At 44.5% G+C, this 18,016-nt stretch overlaps 1 pseudogene; it reads left to right on the forward strand.

Annotated features, from left to right (window-relative positions):
- Window positions 1-8,410: 8,410 nt before the first annotated feature.
- LOC110951293 (deleted in malignant brain tumors 1 protein-like) lies at window positions 8,411-17,975 on the forward strand (annotated as a pseudogene).
- The last annotated feature ends 41 nt before the right edge of the window (window positions 17,976-18,016 follow it).

The following is an 18,016-nucleotide window of genomic DNA, read 5'->3' on the forward strand; positions in this document are numbered from 1 at the left end:
CCTTTGCGACGTTTCTATGGGCAAGCCGCGCCCTTTGGTTCCCGCCGCTTGGCGCCGCCGTGTGTTTGAGGCTGTCCACTCCCTGTCACACCCGGGGGTTAAGGCGTCGGTCAGACTGGTGGGGGCCAGGTTCGTGTGGCCTGGTCTCAGAAAGGATGTCAAAGTTTGGACTACTACGTGCATGGCGTGCCAGCGTGCTAAGGTACAGCGTCATGTTAAATCTCCTTTGGGGCCCTTTCCCATTCCTGAGAGACGTTTTGACCATGTACATGTGGACCTGGTCGGTCCTTTTCCCCCGTCCCGTGGGTTTACTCACCTCCTGACCATGGTGGACAGGACCACACGGTGGCCCGAAGCGGTTCCCCTGTCCTCTACTACTTCGCCTGACGTTGCCCGGGCATTCATCTACTCCTGGGTGTCACAGTTGGTGTGCCTTTGGACATGACGTCAGATAGGGGCCCTCAGTTTACCTCGGAGCTCTGGAATGCGATAGCTGGGAGCTTGGGGGTTAATCTGCACCGCACCACGGCTTATCACCCACAGGCCAATGGACTGTGCGAGTGGCTTCATCGTTCTTTGAAAGCTGCTCTCCGCACGTCCCTGGTAGACAGTAGCTGGGTCGATAGGCTGCCCTGGGTTTTGCTGGGTCTGCGTTCCGCCCCCAAGGAGGACCTGCACGCCTCCTCTGCTCAGTTGGTTCTGGGTCAGTCTCTGAGAGTCCCGGGCGAGTTCCTGGCTGATGTCCCAGGTTTGACCCCTGGGGTTGTTGGACGGTTTGGTCAGGAGGGAGGTGCTGGAGTTTTTTCACCAGTTGCTGCGCACCACTGCCTCCCTCAGTCCTATATCCCTAAGGACCTTATGTCTGCCAAATATGTTTTTATCCGGCATGACGCTCACCGCTCTCCTCTGCAGGCCCCTTATGACGGTCCCTTTCGCGTATTGGAAGCAGGACACAAGTTTTTTCTGATTGAGATGGGGTCAGGTCAGGACCGTGTTTCTGTGGATCGTCTGAAGCCAGCTCATGTGCTCCGGGGCGACGATGTGGAGTTGGCTCACCCTGCCCGCCGTGGCCGTCCACCTAATCTGATACAGAACAGTGACCCTTTACCACATGACAGCCCGCTGCGTGGTATGGTTACACGCACCCACACTGGTAGAATAGTTTGTTTGCCTGAGCGGTATGTTTGAGGATTTGCTGCTTGCATGTTCTGTTTTTGTGTTTCCTTTGTGTGTTCTGGGGGGCCTGTGTGGTGCACATTAGATTTAGGTCTCACACACAAAGGGCAGTTTTATTGTGAAGGGGAAAAACGGGGTTTTGAACCTCCAGGTTTTGGCGGAGGGAAGTTGTTGTGTCCCGCCTGAGTTGTGGCAAGAAGCAAGAGTGGAGAGTGGAAAATAAAGTTGTTGAGACTCCTGGCGATTTTCGTCTCCTTTTCTCCAGCCTCCACAACCTAATGATAACTTCACGCACATATCTTCTGTAAAGTGAGATCTAGGGTGAAATATGGTAACCTGATGTCATGATCTGACCAATAGATTGAGAAAAACATAATGGTGTCAAAGCTGTCCTATTATACGCCCTATAGGCGTGGAAAAATGACCAACGCTCAGCATAAAAGATGGTGCACAGCTCAGTATCTTCAGTTCTTCTTGGTGTGCTATCACTGCTAAGAATTACTCCTGGATTTTTGCCGACAAATAAATCCTGCTGTTCACTGAATGCTGGCTTCTCCTGGTAATTTTTTGAAGATCTTTAAAAAAAACTTTCTAGATGTTTGAACACAGTCAAGTCTTTGGCCTTGATTTGTAACTTAGTTTACACTTCATCACTGCCTTGTCTCTGCCATCACGCCAGCTGCACACCACCTCTGCCCACCTCGTCTTCTCTCCTTACTGCCACTATTCCTCCAAAAGTTAGTTCTTTGCCCAATTGCCAAAATCAGTATAGAGTTTTGTGTTTAGCTTTCCTGCCCTGGTAGTGATTGTTTTATCTGCTGTTTAGCTTTCCTGCCCTGGTAATACTAGGTTCAGGTTAGCTCCTTCATAGTTTTCTTTGATGTATAGTTTCTGCTGTCACTCTATAGCGGCGTGTCCGTTTCCTTTGTGGCTCCTCTTCTCTGTGTTACAGTATTGGAGTTTATATTTGCTGTTATTCGTAAGAAGCCTTTTTTCTATTACCATCTGTCTACCATTTTCTGTGCATGCATCTGGGTTCTCTGATCTATCATGTAACACTTTCTGTACAGATATACTCAGACATACTTCAAAAGCATTGGTGTGGCTGAAACTTTTTTCAGTAACACACAATAAATACAATGTCAGAGGTTGCTGTTCTGCATATTAAAGCGTGAATATCATGTTATGTTTTCATAACAACACATCCAAACTTTGTTGAAAAGCTGCAACAAAATACCTCATAAATACAGTATCTCAGATCATTTTACTGTAGGTCACAAAACTAGTGACAATCAATAGGGTCATAACGGATTCTTTATCAGAAACAGTATCACCTTCGCAAATAACAACTCTGCCTTTGATGTGAGAAGAAGCTATTATCTTTGGCACAGGTCTTGTAAAAACCCCTGAGATTTGCAGCACGGATCCTTAACGTGCAACGGTTTAAAAGCCTAACTCTGTCGAAGGACTGCCAGTCTTCCTCCAGGCACTTCCTCCTGCAGCACATGTAGAAAAGGTAAGAAATTGATGATGAACAAGATGATGGAGGCAATAATGAATGCAATTTGTTCAATGCTGTGAAATGTACACACTCATCACTTTGTATAATGTGCACTTTAGCATAATTTTGTGGATTTGTGTTGACATTATCACCTCCAATTTGAGATTTGGTACAGTAATGTGCTAATTTTGTGCAGTTTTCTCAAAATATCATCTTTCTAAGGCATCTGAAAGTGTTGAATAGTTACTGTTAACTAATAAGGAGGGAGCTGGAGCCTGGAGTTGACTAAGAACAAAGGCAGGGGACACCCTGGACAGGTCGCCAGCCTGTCGCAGAGCTTCATATAGAGACAAACTATCACACTCACACATAATTTAGAGTGACCGGTTAACCTCAGTGTGTTTTTGGACTGTGTGAGGAAGCTGGAGAAAACCCACACATGCACAGGGAGAGCATGCAAACTCCATGCAGAAAGATCCCAGGTTCAGATACGAACCGGAGATCTTTTAGCTCCAAGGCAGCAGTCACGGTGCAGCCCTAACTCAAAACATGAGGACAAAAAATGTACCAGAAAAGCGTATATTTCTCAACATTACATACATTATTGTGAACCACATTAAAAAGGAGTGCGGTCTGCAGAAAATAGAAAACTGTACATTATAGCTAACTGAATGGAGAAACCCTGTCCTAACTTTGGACTTCAAAAAGTCATCTCCAATCAGATTATTTTAAAATTCTATTTTTTGTGTGAACCTCTGTGACTATACCTGTAAATTGTTATACTGTTATATCTTCTGCTTTAGTCATAACTGTCTTACACAATATGCTTCCATTTTTTAATGAGATCACATGAATAAATGTAGGTTGTAATGATCATAACATTGCTTTTGTCCTTCTCAGTCTCATTTCCTGGTCGTGGCACATGATCAGGATGACTCGGGGTATTCTGCTACTCCTGGTTTTGCAGACCTTTACAAGATATGCAGGTAAAGTGACATGTCAACATTTTGGGCTAAGTAGGTTTTGTGTCTCTTTCTGCTTCGATTTCAGTCAAATCAGTCTATTAAGAGCAAAATATAAGAGCGTATTGGTGGTTTCACATGTGAAAATGAAACACTACTTCAGTCCGGACTGTGTCAGATATTCAGATATTGATATAAATATATTCATGTAGTAATGGCCAATAAACAAGTGCAAATCATGCATGCACATCAATCATAAGTCAGGTCGGCTGAAGAGAACAATTTAGTGAATGTGAACTTTGAGAGATTTGTGATATTGTTAAAAAAAATACAGCAATGTATAATAGTGACTAAAGCTGTCTTTGTGTCCTTTCTCATTGGGACGTCCTGTACAACGTCTTCTTTCCTCTTCATGCTTAGATTGTTCAAAGTGGCAGTGTTATATAAATTTGAATTATTTTGCAAAGACTGCAGGGGTTGAGAGCAATAGTGAGTCCATTTGACAAGTAGCTGTTAGAATGTGGGGATAATTTAGAATAGATTCTCAAATGTGTCTCCAGTGCCAGTTATGAAATGTGCCATTATATTAATGTGGGACAAATACATCAGTAGTTGGATCAATGTGTTGCTTCTAATCTTGCATCAGATCGTAGTGAAAGTGAGTGTGAACCACTTTAGTATCAAATATCAGCAGCTGATGGGTCAGGCTGAATAGAGCCGTCTTTATTTGCTGAATTTTCCACAAGTTGACTTCCTTAGGGGAATATTATATCGCACACATTGCATTCAGTTTAGGAGACACTTTTGTCCCAAGTGACTAACAATAAGTACATTCATACCACAAAGGTGCGGGAGTTAATTGGATACCTTCAAAAACAGGGATGTATCCCTGTCAAACAATTGGCTACAGCTGTCTTAAAGTTATCCTTAAAGTAGGTCTTTAGTTCCAAGAAAGTAATAAATTCGAACTGAAGTTCTTAAGATGCAGTTTGAAAAGTAGGGTTTTCAGTGACTCTTGTTGCTCGACTTCAGTAGGAGCTCTTTCTGCCACTGTGGAGCCATAATCAGCGAACACAGAGACTGTTTCCCTGATGAGTACACCAAAATCCCTCAGATTTTGTGAAGAAGGACTCCGTAGAAACACGGGGGTTGCACGTGGCGGCGGCGGAGACGGCCCGAATATTCGGATCCGTTCGTGCGGCGGCGCAGCAGCAGCAGCGGAGATGGGGTGATCACATCGACATATGTGTATATGTTATAGACATATGTGTATATGTTTATGTGATGACAGGACGAGATGAGCCGATGTGGGCAGAAGGCGGAGGGAAGACAGTAACGCTGCATATTCTTTCCGCCCGGTGATGTCCGACAGGGGGGGCAATATTCGGATACCAAATTAATATCGGGATAGTGCCGTAGCGAACGAATATTCGGATATTCAGGATATTCGGGTCCAGCCCTACTGTGTGTTTGTATTTGCAAGATGCTTTTGTCCCAAGTGACTAACAATAAGTGTATTCATACCAAAGAACACTGACATATTGCTGCTGCTGCTTCAGGTCTCTCTCCATCTCTTTGATAGACAGCTTAACATGATGGATTTTCATCTTGAGTTCATGTTCTTCTTTTAAATATTGTGACACTCATAGAACTCTAGAGCAAGTTTCTCATGAATGGTCAGCCTTTTCCTCTCTTGGCCTGCTGCCTGGGCTGGAGATACTTTCTGCTGCTGCTACAGATGTAGAGGGCTGATTTTCTTGACTCTGCTCCGGTTCCTCTAACATCTGGTTCAAGTTCAGGTCATTTTTTTCTAAAACAAAACAAAAGAAAAAAAAGTGACTGGATTAGTGTGGATTAATTAAAACGGGAAATCGGGCCATAGAATTTATCTGTCACTGCACAGAAGACCAATCCAGTTGAGTGTTGTGCTATTTAATTTTACAGTTCTGCCTATTGCACCTTTAACATATTTCTCTTTTGTCTTGTTATATTTGTGATCTGTTGTGAGATTTAAGTATGACACTTAAAATGAAATTGTCATGGTCCGTCCCTTCTCTGTGCTGCGCTCCTGTCCAGCTGACAGCTTCGGCTGATTACGTGCGGCTGCTGAGGAGCACAGCCGCTTTCTATCTGCAATCAGCGACGCTTAAAGCCTGGCTCACCCTACTACTCGGTGCTGGGCCATAACTTGGGGTTCATCTGTCTGGGTTGCCTCTGTCACAGTTGATTCTGCCTTCGGCTACTACTGATGCTCCACCAGCCACTCTGTTCCGGTCTCACCCCTGCTCTGGATTTCCCGGTCTGCACAGTCCTGCCCGGCCCGGCTCCGGAACTCTGCCACTGCCTCGGCTATATAGCCAGCTGCAGAACCTGTCTGCCTCCCACTCGGTTTGGATTTTAGTTGTAAGTCATTCCGTTTGTGTTTAGTCCCAGCCCTTGTCATGGCCTGTTCTTTGTTCATTGCTCTAGTTTAGTTCAAAGCCTGTTCTGTTTGTTTAAGTACCTCCTGTACAGAGTTTTTGTTAGCCTTGGGTTTTTGTTTAATTAAAGTCCTTGTCTGAGTATCTGCCTGCCTCCTAGTGCCTGCTTTTGGGTTTGAAAACCCTGCACCTTAACAGAAGGGCCCAGCCAGCCATGAACCCAGCAGGCACACCTGTTTTTTTTGTTTTTTTTTAAGAACTGCCCCCGTCTTCTGTCTCATCCATGGAGGTATTTTTTGTGAATATCAAGAACTACGATTACCTCATGGACTTATATTGTTTACTGGAGATATGGGAAATGACAACCAGTCCGGAGTTCAAGGATGCTGTTACGAATTCGTGGGAGCTCAGGCACAGGAAATGAAATGTGTGATTTATTTTCTCAAACAAATAATGACTACAAATCCCAGTTTGGGAACCACAACAGGGAATAGCGAAAACGGAACTTGGTCATATTAACTAAACATAACCAGCGACAACTAGAGGGTAGGAAGACTTAATGTCAATAACACAAAATCGCTGATTCAAGATGGTGTCTTCTATGCGAAAAAATATCATACGCACTAAACTATCAAACCACAAATGAAGCTAATGCAAAACGCAACTGGACTGTAACAGCGTCCAAAATACTCCTGAAGCAAGGATACTCTAACGTGAGTCTTCAAAAGATCAATACCATTATTTACGTAACTTTAGCTTAGGAAATAAATCGAGTTTCCTTGGATACAAATTAAGGAACGAACTATGATGCTCGGACCGGGTTCCAACGAGACTGGAGGAGCGTGTTGCTGCTGATTTGGGGTCCAGGTGGTAGGGGGTGTGAAGCGGCCGCAGGTGAGTGGAAGGAACGCCAGGAGACAGGATCTGCACAGATGATGATTCTTTACTTGACCATGGACAGAGAAGTAAGGTGGTGGTTCTGGGCTCAAAGTGAGCAGGAGCGGCTAGACCGGGTAGGGCTGTGTTACTATCCGGCACAGAGAGGTGGGTGGCGTCTGCTTATATTGTAGGGGATGAGGATCTGATTGGTTGCTCCCAGCTGCTCCTGCACCAGCTGATAATGACTATGAATGAGGAACACCTGCTGTCACTCTTGCCTGCAGGACCAACCTAGAAGAGAGAGAAGGGTGGCGAGAGAGAGAGAGCAGGGAGGGGCACTAACAGGGACCAGCTGCAGCTGGCCTGACAGATGCAGCAGTGTTGAAGGGCCGCAGGGAGGCTGCTAAGAAGCCTTGGCTGGCTCCTCAACTGCCTGACAAGCTCCAGCGGTTCTTGAAACCTCCCCCGATCAATCTGCCTCACTCGTTGATCAACTCCTCACCCCCGGTCCTGGAGGGGCTCGACGCCACCTCACCTCCGTTCCTGGAGGGGCTCGACGCCGCCTCACCCTGCAGTTCTCCTGGCAACCGACCAGAGCCTGTTCCCCCACTAACTGTGGAGTCACCGGTAGGAAAATCTGGTCATCGAAGGCACGGTTCCAGAAAGCACCGTTGCGCCGCCTCAGTTCCCAAGTGGGTCGACGCCACCTCCCTCCCGGCCGAGGAGAGGCCCCGTATTGCCTCACACTCTCCTGTCCGGGGTCGCCGCCCCGAAGAGGCTTGAAGCCTCCCCTGCAGCCTTGAAGAGGCTTAAGGCCTCCCCTCGAGCCGTGAAGAGGCTTAAGGCCTCCCCTCGCGTCGTGAAGGCTTAAGATAAGATAAGATAATCCTTTATTGATCCCCAGAGGGGAAATCAAATATTGCAGCAGCACAGGACAAATACAAGGATACAAGGGTAGTAGTATGCATTGGGTTCAAGAATTACACATAGTTTTAGGACAAACCAAGGGTGACATATAATAAACAAAACAAAAAGGGGAAACAATAAAATGATCAGTAGCAGCAAACAGTATGAAGTATTCACAATGTCAAAAAAGTGTCATCTAGGACAACTGAGCTATGCAGTGCAGTGAAGTAAAGTGACAGTGATATTAAAATGATAGTGTGAAGGATGATGAGTTAAATACAGTAATCAACAGGAGTTATGTACAGTAATTCCAGGGGGGGTCAGTGCAGTGATGTACTGTGGCCTCCGCTGCTGTTTAAGAGTCTGATGGCAGTGGGCACAAAGGAGCGCCTGAAGTGCTCAGTTCTGCTTCTGGGTGGGATGATGCGCTGGCTGAACGAGCTGCCCATGTCCCACAGCTCGTCGTGGAAAGGGTGAGAGGGGTTGTCCAGGATTGCCCTGATTTTGTCCATGATCCTCCTCTCTGCCACGGTCTCCAGTTTGTCCAATTGAAGACCCAAAACAGAATGGGCCTTCTTTACCAGTTTGTTAAGGCCTCCCCTCGAGCCGTGAAGAGGCTTAAAGCCTCCCCTCGAGCCGTGAAGAGACTTAAGGTCTCCCCTCGAGCCCTGAAGAGGCTTAGCGCCTCCCCTCCAGTCCGTGAGGGGGATAATGCCACCCCAACACCAAGTGCCTCCCCTGCAGTGGCCACCTCAACACCGTGTGGTACTCCCTCCAGCAGTGATCTCCCCATACCCATTTCCAGTTCTGCCCTCAGGGGTCTCCCCAGCCCTGTTTCCAGTCCTGTCCCAAATCCTGCTCCCCGAGGGGTCCCCAGTCCCGTGTCCAGTACTGTCCCCAGAGGGGTCCCACCGCTGCTGGTTCCCAGCCCAGCCTCCCCCCAGGCCTCCAGAGGGGTCCCGCCGCCACCAGTTCCCAGTCCAGCCTCACTCCTGGCCTCCCGAGGGGTCCCGCTGCGCCAGCTGCCAGGTTCCAGTCTGGCCTCCAGAGGGTCCCCATCGGGCCAGCCGCCGGTTCCCAGTCCGGCCTCCAGAGGGTCCCTGTCACGCCAGCCGCCAGTCCTTAGTCCAGCCCCTGGGCTGTCCTCCAGAGTGGTCCCTCCAGCCTGTTCAGCCTCCAGTCCAGCTCCAGCCTGCCCAGCCCTCAGCCCCCCCCCCCCCCCCCCCCCCCCCCCCCCCCCTGTTAATTAAAGTCCTTGTCTGAGTATCTGTATGCCTCTGAGTGCCTGCTTTTGGGTTTGAAAATCCCGCACCTTAACATAAATACAGAATTGATTCAGAGAAAACACTGGTTTTCTTATTGTAAAAAAAATGTAATTTTTAATAGGAACCTTTTCATTTGTTTGTCCATTTATTTTAAAATAGATTTTTAATTTCATGTTTTTATTTCTGATTTTCACACCAACAGTAACCATGTGCAAGAGTTGCAAGAAAATGCAACTTTATTAGAGGGCACAAATGCTATAAACTGCAGCTAAGCATTGATTTTTTTTTTCAGTGAGGCCTGAAATGTGTGTGCAATAGTTGGTTGGTTACCTTTGTGGATTATACAGAAGTCATATGTTCCTTTGAGCTCAGTGGAATTCTGTATAGATAATATATAGGCTGAACCCAAGGCCAGAAAAGAAGGCTGGCCGATAATATTGCAACTGTGTCAGTGTGGAAATTATTAGCCTTTTCAGTTTCACAGTGTCACATTATCATTAAGGCATGATTACATCTGTCTATAGTTTCATGTCTGCATTCCATTTATTTAATGTATTGTTTGGCCATGTTTAACGAGGAACCAGGAACAACACATTTATGAACTTGAAATGAAATCTGTGACTAAAATGTGTTGACCATGTGCAGGCCAGCTCTTATTCTATGATAAATAATCTGTATTGTACTTTGAATCAACAGAGTACAGTGCTAATAGTTACATCTGACAAAGTGAAAAACAAGCAGGACAAACCAGGGGGACTGTGGATCAGATTCAGCAGTTTACACAGAGGAGTCCTGAGTTAGGGTCTTGACTCCTCTGCTGTTTCCAACAGAGCCTTAAAGGAAGAGCAGCTCCAATCATGCTAGTGATTCACTGTTTAGGAAATGATGTTGGATGTTGTCCTATAAAATATGGAATTGTGGATCTCTGGATAGTGTTAAACAATGCGGGAGCTGATCAAACTTATTCTTAATCCTAAATAAAAAGGCAAAATAATGTCTCTGACTGCATCTAATTATTTGTGACTTTTATATATAATGTTCCTTTTAATCATTTCCACAGTTTCCCAAACCACACCTGGTCCAACATCATCAAATTCTACAGTGAGACTCATTGGGTCTACCAGTCGTTGCTCTGGCAGAGTGGAAATCTTCCGTAACGGCCAGTGGGGTACAGTGTGTGATGACTTCTGGTCACTCAACAATGCTCAGGTGGTTTGTCAACAAGTGGGTTGTGGCAGGGCTACGCGTGCACTAAGATGGGCCTATTTTGGACCGGGCAGTGGACCAATCTGGTTGGACAATGTTCAATGTTCAGGAAATGAGTTATCAATAACTGACTGTGTTCATGGAGGGCTTGGATCCCACAACTGTCGACATGATGAGGATGCTGGTGTCATCTGTCAAGGTAAATGCATTTTTCTATTCTAGGTACAGTCATATCATTTCCAGATGAATTCATATTGATTTTATGTCATTATAAACAGAAATTGGGGCCGTAGTTTCTGGAACTGCACCTGATCCAACATCATCAAGTTCTACAGTAAGACTGGTCAACTCTACCAGTCGTTGCTCTGGCAGAGTGGAGATCTTCCATCATGGTCAGTGGGGGACAGTGTGTGACGACATGTGGGAACTCAGCAATGCTCAGGTAGTTTGTCAAGAGCTGGGCTGTGGCGAGGCTACTTGGGCACCAATTGAGGCCTATTTTGGACATGGCAGTGGACCAATCTGGTTGGACAATGTTCAATGTTCAGGAAATGAGTTCTCAATAAAAGACTGTGCTCATGGAGGGTTTGGATCTCACGACTGTGGTCATGGAGAAGATGCTGGTGTCATGTGTGAAGGTAAATGTCTTTTTCTTCTTTAGATGTAGTAAGATTGCTTCCAAATGATTTCACGTGGATTGTTATGTCATTCTGATAAGAAATTGGGGCCGTACTTTCTTTCACCTAGCATCTAGACTGACAGAGAGTTTTTGTTTCATTTTAAGGAGAACTTGGCAACATCACATCCAGTCCCACATCACCAAGTTCTACAATCAGACTGGTCAACTCTACCAGCCGTTGCTCTGGCAGAGTGGAGTTCTTTTATAACCGCCAGTGGGGGACGGTGTGTGATGATATATGGGGAATTGAAAATGCCGAGGTGGTTTGTCAACAGCTGGGATGTGGTGGGGCTGTGTGGGCACCAATTGAGGCCTATTTTGGACAGGGCAGTGGACCAATCTGGTTGGATGAAGTTCAGTGCTCAGGAAATGAGTCGTCCATCACAGACTGCGCACATGGAGGGCTCGGATCCCACGACTGTCATCATGGAGAGGATGCTGGTGTCGTCTGTGAAGGTATCCATTCAGTTTTATCCGCATTTTAAAATAACATTTGCAGTCTATAAATTGGTTCCTGATGTTTTCATTAGTGTACAGCATCAACATACAAGACACAAGCTGTAACTTACTGAGTTTTAGAGGCATTCATTGGTATATTTAATGTAAACAGAAACACTATTTAAATCATCTTTCAACTAGAATCTAGTGTGACAGACTTTTTTGTTTGTCATGAAGGACAACTTGGCAACATCACATCCAGACCAACATCACCAAGTTCTACAGTGAGACTGGTCAACTCTACCAGTCGTTGCTCTGGCAGAGTGGAGGTCTTTCATAACGGCCTATGGGGCACGGTGTGTGATGATATATGGGGAACTGAAAATGCGCAGGTGGTTTGTCAGCAGCTGGGATGTGGTGGGGCTGTGTGGGCACCAATCGAGGCCTATTTTGGACAGGGCAGTGGACCAATCTGGTTGGATGAAGTTCAGTGTTCAAGAAATGAGTCGTCCATCACAGACTGCGGGCATGGAGGGCTCGGATCCCACGACTGTTATCATGGGGAGGATGCTGGTGTCGTCTGTGAAGGTATCCATTCAGTTTCATCTGTACTTTAAAATAGCAATTGCAGTCTAAACACCCATAAATTGGTTCCTGATGTTTTCATTAGTGTACAACATCAACATACAAGACACAAGCTGTAACTTACTGAGCTTTAGAGGCATTCATTGGCATATTTAATGTAAACAGAAACACTATTTAAATCATCTTTCAACTAGAGTCTAGCATGACAGATTGTTTGTTTGACATTAAGGAGCATTGGGCAACATCACAACCAGTTCAACATCACCAAGTTCTACAGTGAGACTGGTCAACTCTACCAGTCGTTGCTCTGGGAGAGTGGAGGTCTTTTATAATGGCCTGTGGGGGACGGTGTGTGATGATATATGGGGGCCAAACAATGCTCTGGTGGTCTGTCGACAGCTGGGATGTGGTGAGGTTTTGGGGGCACCAAATCAGGCCCATTTCGGACATGGCAGTGGACCAATCTGGTTGGATGAAGTTCAGTGCTCAGGAAATGAGTCATCCATAACAGAGTGTGCACATGAAGGGTTCGGATCCCATGACTGTTATCATGGGGAGGATGCTGGAGTCGTCTGTGAAGGTAAATGCAGTTTTCTATTCTAGGTACACTCATGTTGTTTCCAGATAAATTCATGTTGATTTGGATGTCATTTTAACCAGAAATTGGGGCCGTAGTTTCTGAAACCACACTTGGTCCAACATCATCAAGTTCTACAGTGAGACTGGTCAATCCTACCAGTCGTTGCTGTGAAGGTATCCGTTCAGTTTTAACCATATGTTCAAATAACAGTTGGAGTCTAATCACCCATAAATTGGTTTCTGATGTTTTCATTAGTACTACATCAGCACACAAGATACAAGGTGTATATTAATTAGTTTTAGAGTCATTCATAGGCATATTTAATATAAACAAAATGTTATTTAAATCATCTTTCAACTGGAATCTAGACTGACAGAGATTTTTGTTTGACACTGAGGTGAACCTGGCCACATCCCATCCAGTCCCACACCATCAAGTTCTACAGTGAGACTGGTCAACTCCACCAGTCGTTGCGCTGGCAGAGTGGAGGTCTTTCATAACGACCAGTGGGGGACGGTGTGTGATGACATATGGGGAATTGAAAATGCGCAGGTGGTTTGTCAACAGCTGGGATGTGGTGGGGCTGTGTGGGCACCAATCGAGGCCTATTTTGGACAGGGCAGTGGACCAATCTGGTTGGATGACGTTCACTGTTCAGGAAACGAGTCATCAATAACTGACTGCGCACATGGAGGGCTCGGATCCCACAACTGTTTTCATGGGGAGGATGCTGGTGTTGTCTGTAGAGGTATCCATTCAATTTTATTCTTTTTTTTTTTTTTTAAATAGCATAAAAAAACATAATTAAAAAAAAACGTTTGCTGTCCAAACACCCATAAATTGGTTGTTAATGTTTTCATTAGGGTACAACATCAGCACACAAGATACAAGCTGTAACTTACTGAGTTTTAGAGGCATTTGTAGGTATATTTAATATAGACTCAAACAATATTTAAATCGTCTTTCAAATGGCCTTCAGCTTGACAGATGTTTTTGTTTGACATTAAATAGAATCTGGCAACATCACATCCAGTCCAACACCACCAAGTTCTACAGTGAGACTCGCCGGCTCTACAAGTCGTTGCTCTGGCAGAGTGGAAGTCTTCTATCATGGCCAGTGGGGGACGGTGTGTGACAACTTCTGGGATTTGACTGATGCTCATGTAGTCTGTCGACAGCTGGGTTGTGGCAGGGCTATACATGCACCAGGTCGTGCCGTTTTTGGATATGGCAGCGGACCAATCTTGATGGACTATGTTCGCTGTTCAGGAAATGAGTCATCAATAACTGACTGTTCACATCAAAGATTTATTTCTTTTTTCTGTCATCACAGTGATGATGCTGGTGTCATTTGTGAAGGTAAATTCATTGTTTTATTTCAGGTACTCTTGTATTGTTTTCAGATTGATTTATGCTGATATTTATGTCATTTTAACCAAAAGGTGAGCCAGTAGTTCCAGTGAGACTGGTCAACTCTACCAGTCGTTGCTCTGGCAGAGTGGAGATCTTCCATAATGGTCAGTGGGGCACGGTGTGTGATGACATCTGGGAACTCACTCATGCTGAGGTGGTCTGTCGACAGCTGGGATGTGGCGGGGCTACGTCGGCACCAAAAAGGGCCCATTTTGGGGAGGGCAGTGGACCAATCTGGTTGGATGATGTTCAGTGCTCAGGAAATGAGTCGTCAATAACGGACTGTGCACATCAAGGGTTTGGTTCTCACAACTGTCATCATTTTAAAGATGCAAGTGTTGTCTGTCAAGGTAAAGATGTCATTCTTTTTACTGCAGGAAATTAATTACCATTACAGACATGTACACATCAAATATTTAGGTTCCACGGCTGCTATCATGAAGAGAATGATGGTGTAATTTGTGGCAGTAAATGTTTATATACACTTGAAGTATTCCGCCAATCATCTAAGTTGATGGCACGCTACGTAAAGTCTTATTACAAATCTGATTTGTTTTCACATCATACAGCAAAGTTTGTTTATCAAATATTGAGGCTTTGCCCTTTAATTGCAATTTCTTTCATTTTAGCAATTTCAAATACTTTCTCTTTTTTTTTAACATTCCACTGCTTAAGGTGATGCACTCCTCCAGACCTCTCAACTTGTTTGCTCCCGCAATAGTCTCCAAATTGGTGTCCAGATAAACAGCCTTGTGTCATCTGGTTTGGATCCATTCTCTGGTCGCATCGATACATCTTACTGTTCCAGATACAGAGGGCGTGATGGTTTGGTGTGGTACGAAGTGTCCCGTCGGGCTGACTACTGTGGAACAGTACTCACGGTGAAAACTGATTACTTTTAAATTTATTTTTTTAACACTTGCATCCTCTTTTAATCTCTCCCTTTCTTGGCTCTTCAATTAGTATCATGTCAACTGGAAAGGACACACAATTAACTGTAGCAGCATTACTCTGTTCATTATTTGTGTTTGGTTTTTAAAATACTTTACTGTTATTGATGCAGTTATTAGGGATTTCAAACTGACATCTCTGTGAAAACTGTTTTCCCTTAGTCTCCAACAAGAATGCTCTAAAATGAGAGGTATAAATTTAGGGAGACTTTAATGATTGTAGATTGCTGTCAGAGGACATATTAAATGGAAATCCAGTGAAGAATGAAGTAAAACCATTGTCAGCAGCATGTAATGATGATGGTGGCTTTGATCAGGAATAGCATGAAACCATCGTGAAAAGTGTCAGCGATGTGAAGCGCTGAACTTTTATTTTCTCCATCCAAGTGCTGTGTCACCAAAACACCCAACCCGGTCTCACGGGGATTCATGAAACTTTCACGTAAGTTTTAGTTTCGGTTTCGTGCGCACCAACACGATTTCGTCATGTTTTTCGTGCCGCTCACCACGAAATGTTTTTCGCTGTGGTAATCACATCTGAAAGTGGTTTATACCGGCGGATTCATGACGATCTAAGCTGTCCATCGGCGTATACTGCTTGTGTGATTGCGTTTGCGGCCGCCGGCCGCCGGCCGCCGGACATTCTTGAAATTCCTATGCAAATTGGTAAGTGTACCACCGGCTTATGGTTAGGTTATGGTTATGGTTATGGTTATGGTTAGGGTTATGTTTAGGAACGATGTCATGCAAAATATAGCGTTGGATTCGCCACGGTTTTACATTAAAAATATAATATACACATTCTTTTGAAATACGTTCTGAGTGGCACGAAAAGTCCGCCGTTTAAAATACATTGGTGCGCATTTCGTGGTGAGCGGCACGAAAAACATGACGAAATCGTGTTGGTGCGCATGAAACCGAAACTAAAACTTACGTGACAGTTTCACGAATCCCCGTGAGACCGGGCTGAAACACCACAAAGTGTCTTAAGTGAGCATAGACTTGGCAAAGATCATTAGGATTATTTCAGAAAATACAGGTCATGTGCCTGAGACAAACAGCAATTATACACTTGAACGTGTTGATCTGACATACCCAGTATGGCTGCTAATAGTAGTTAGACTAATATGTAAGAAGTCCAGGAATAATGCAAAAAGCAAAGGGTAGTTGGTGGACATGCTTGTGAAACCTGAGTAGAGTCTCCATTCTCCCTGTTTCAGTGACAAAGAGAGGTTAATCATGTATGTCCGTGTCGACATACCTGAAATGGATGTGTTTGTTCAAATAATGGTCTAGATGGAGAACAGAATCTAGAACTGGAATGATGCTTCAGGCAGTTTTGACCTCAGCGACACTTTTTTTCGAACCTAAAAGATCAGTCAGATTGTCTACACCAGGGGTGTCAAACTCAGTTCCTGGAGGGAACATGCTTTTCCTGACATGCTTTTCCTGACACCCCTGGTCTACACCCTTTGACAGAATCCATGTGAGTTAAAAATTACTAATGGAAAATAAATAATTATTCCTTCTATGATATGAATATGTTATGATAAAGATTTGATTTGGTTAAAAGACAGGTTTTGATTAAAATAAGTACTTCTTTAAGGTTAGAGGACCTTTATTGTCATTGATATAATAAACATGAGATTAAATGGTTTGTAATGCTCATTTATGAGTCATTGTTAATGGAAACAATGCATTATAAGTCAGTATGGGAAATTAACAGGGTCTCAGGGTGACAGGATGTTACAGTCCAGTTTTATTGAGCCACCCATCAACCCCAACCTCCTCCATACAGGTACTTGGCAGTTGTTTAACCCAACTTCTTCTTTTGCTCCTCTCATAATTACGACAGTTACTAAAGCGCTTTGTCACTTTTACAGTAACACAACCACGGGAAGTCAGATAACAGGGAGACTGCGTGTGAAATTTCTCAATGGCATCCATTCAGGGTCTCTTCTCTTTAATTAATTTGTTAGTGGGGTTAGATCATTACCTTCAAACCTACACAATTTCTGCCTCCAAAGAGTTGTGGCTATGACAGTGCTGTGCAGCTCATAGGATGAGGATCAAACTTAATAGGACTTTGTGTTGAGAGATCCGAACTCTCAGGACCACTGGGAAGTAAACCGCCTGTCTCTGTAGAAATGGCCAAAACTGACAGTAACATCACTGTCATTGTAAAGTTGGCTTTAAATAAGCGATGTGTTCTTGTAGAAGAAGGAAAAAGCATTCCAAAAGGACAAATCATGTTTTCATGGACATATTTTCTTTTCTGTATGGGCTGTGATAGATGTGGGCTCTGTGGTGGACCATGTGAATAGCTGCTGTCTTTGTTAGAAAACTGGAAGGATGAGAAAGTCTCATGCACATCACTGGGTTATCAATCATGAATTCATACTTTTCTTTCAGACCAACAGCACCCATGCCATCTACTCCAACTCCTTGCTTCTCTTCTCTGCAAACAATTATTCCTCAGATATACCTGAGATTATTCCTTTCTCCTGTGCTTACCCCTTGGAAACAAATGCCAGCCTGAACACTTTAATCATACCACAACAGAAGTGAGTCCTCTGTTTTCATCCTTTATTGAAACACCACATTTATTTTACAATCACTGAATAATAAAACTGTCATTCTTTCTTTACGGTGAAAGTGGTCTTTCAGGGTCAGGTACCAAAGCCACAGCCTACATGAATCTATACAGAGACGCCAGATTTTACAGAAGGTATTCATCAGGCTGGGTCATCCTACCAAAGGGCTCTGCCCTACATGTGGAAGTGTCTTCAGACGAGAGAGATTATAGCTTTGTAGTGGTTCTGGAGAGATGCTACACCACTCACTCTTCAAGCCCTGATGATGCAGTGCAAGACACCTTCATTCTTTCCCGGTATGGCTGTTACACATTTGAAATGATTGTTCTTAAAAGACATGTGGACTGAAATGATGAAGTAAATTATTGATATGCAGTGGTCCTGTTGACTCAATCTGAGATTTCCTCAGGTGTCCTACTGACCCTCAACATGTGAGAATTGTTCAGAACGGCATCTCTCTCC

This window comes from Acanthochromis polyacanthus, chromosome 5, assembly GCF_021347895.1.
Source record: "Acanthochromis polyacanthus isolate Apoly-LR-REF ecotype Palm Island chromosome 5, KAUST_Apoly_ChrSc, whole genome shotgun sequence".
In the NCBI taxonomy this organism is placed as follows: domain Eukaryota; kingdom Metazoa; phylum Chordata; class Actinopteri; family Pomacentridae; genus Acanthochromis; species Acanthochromis polyacanthus.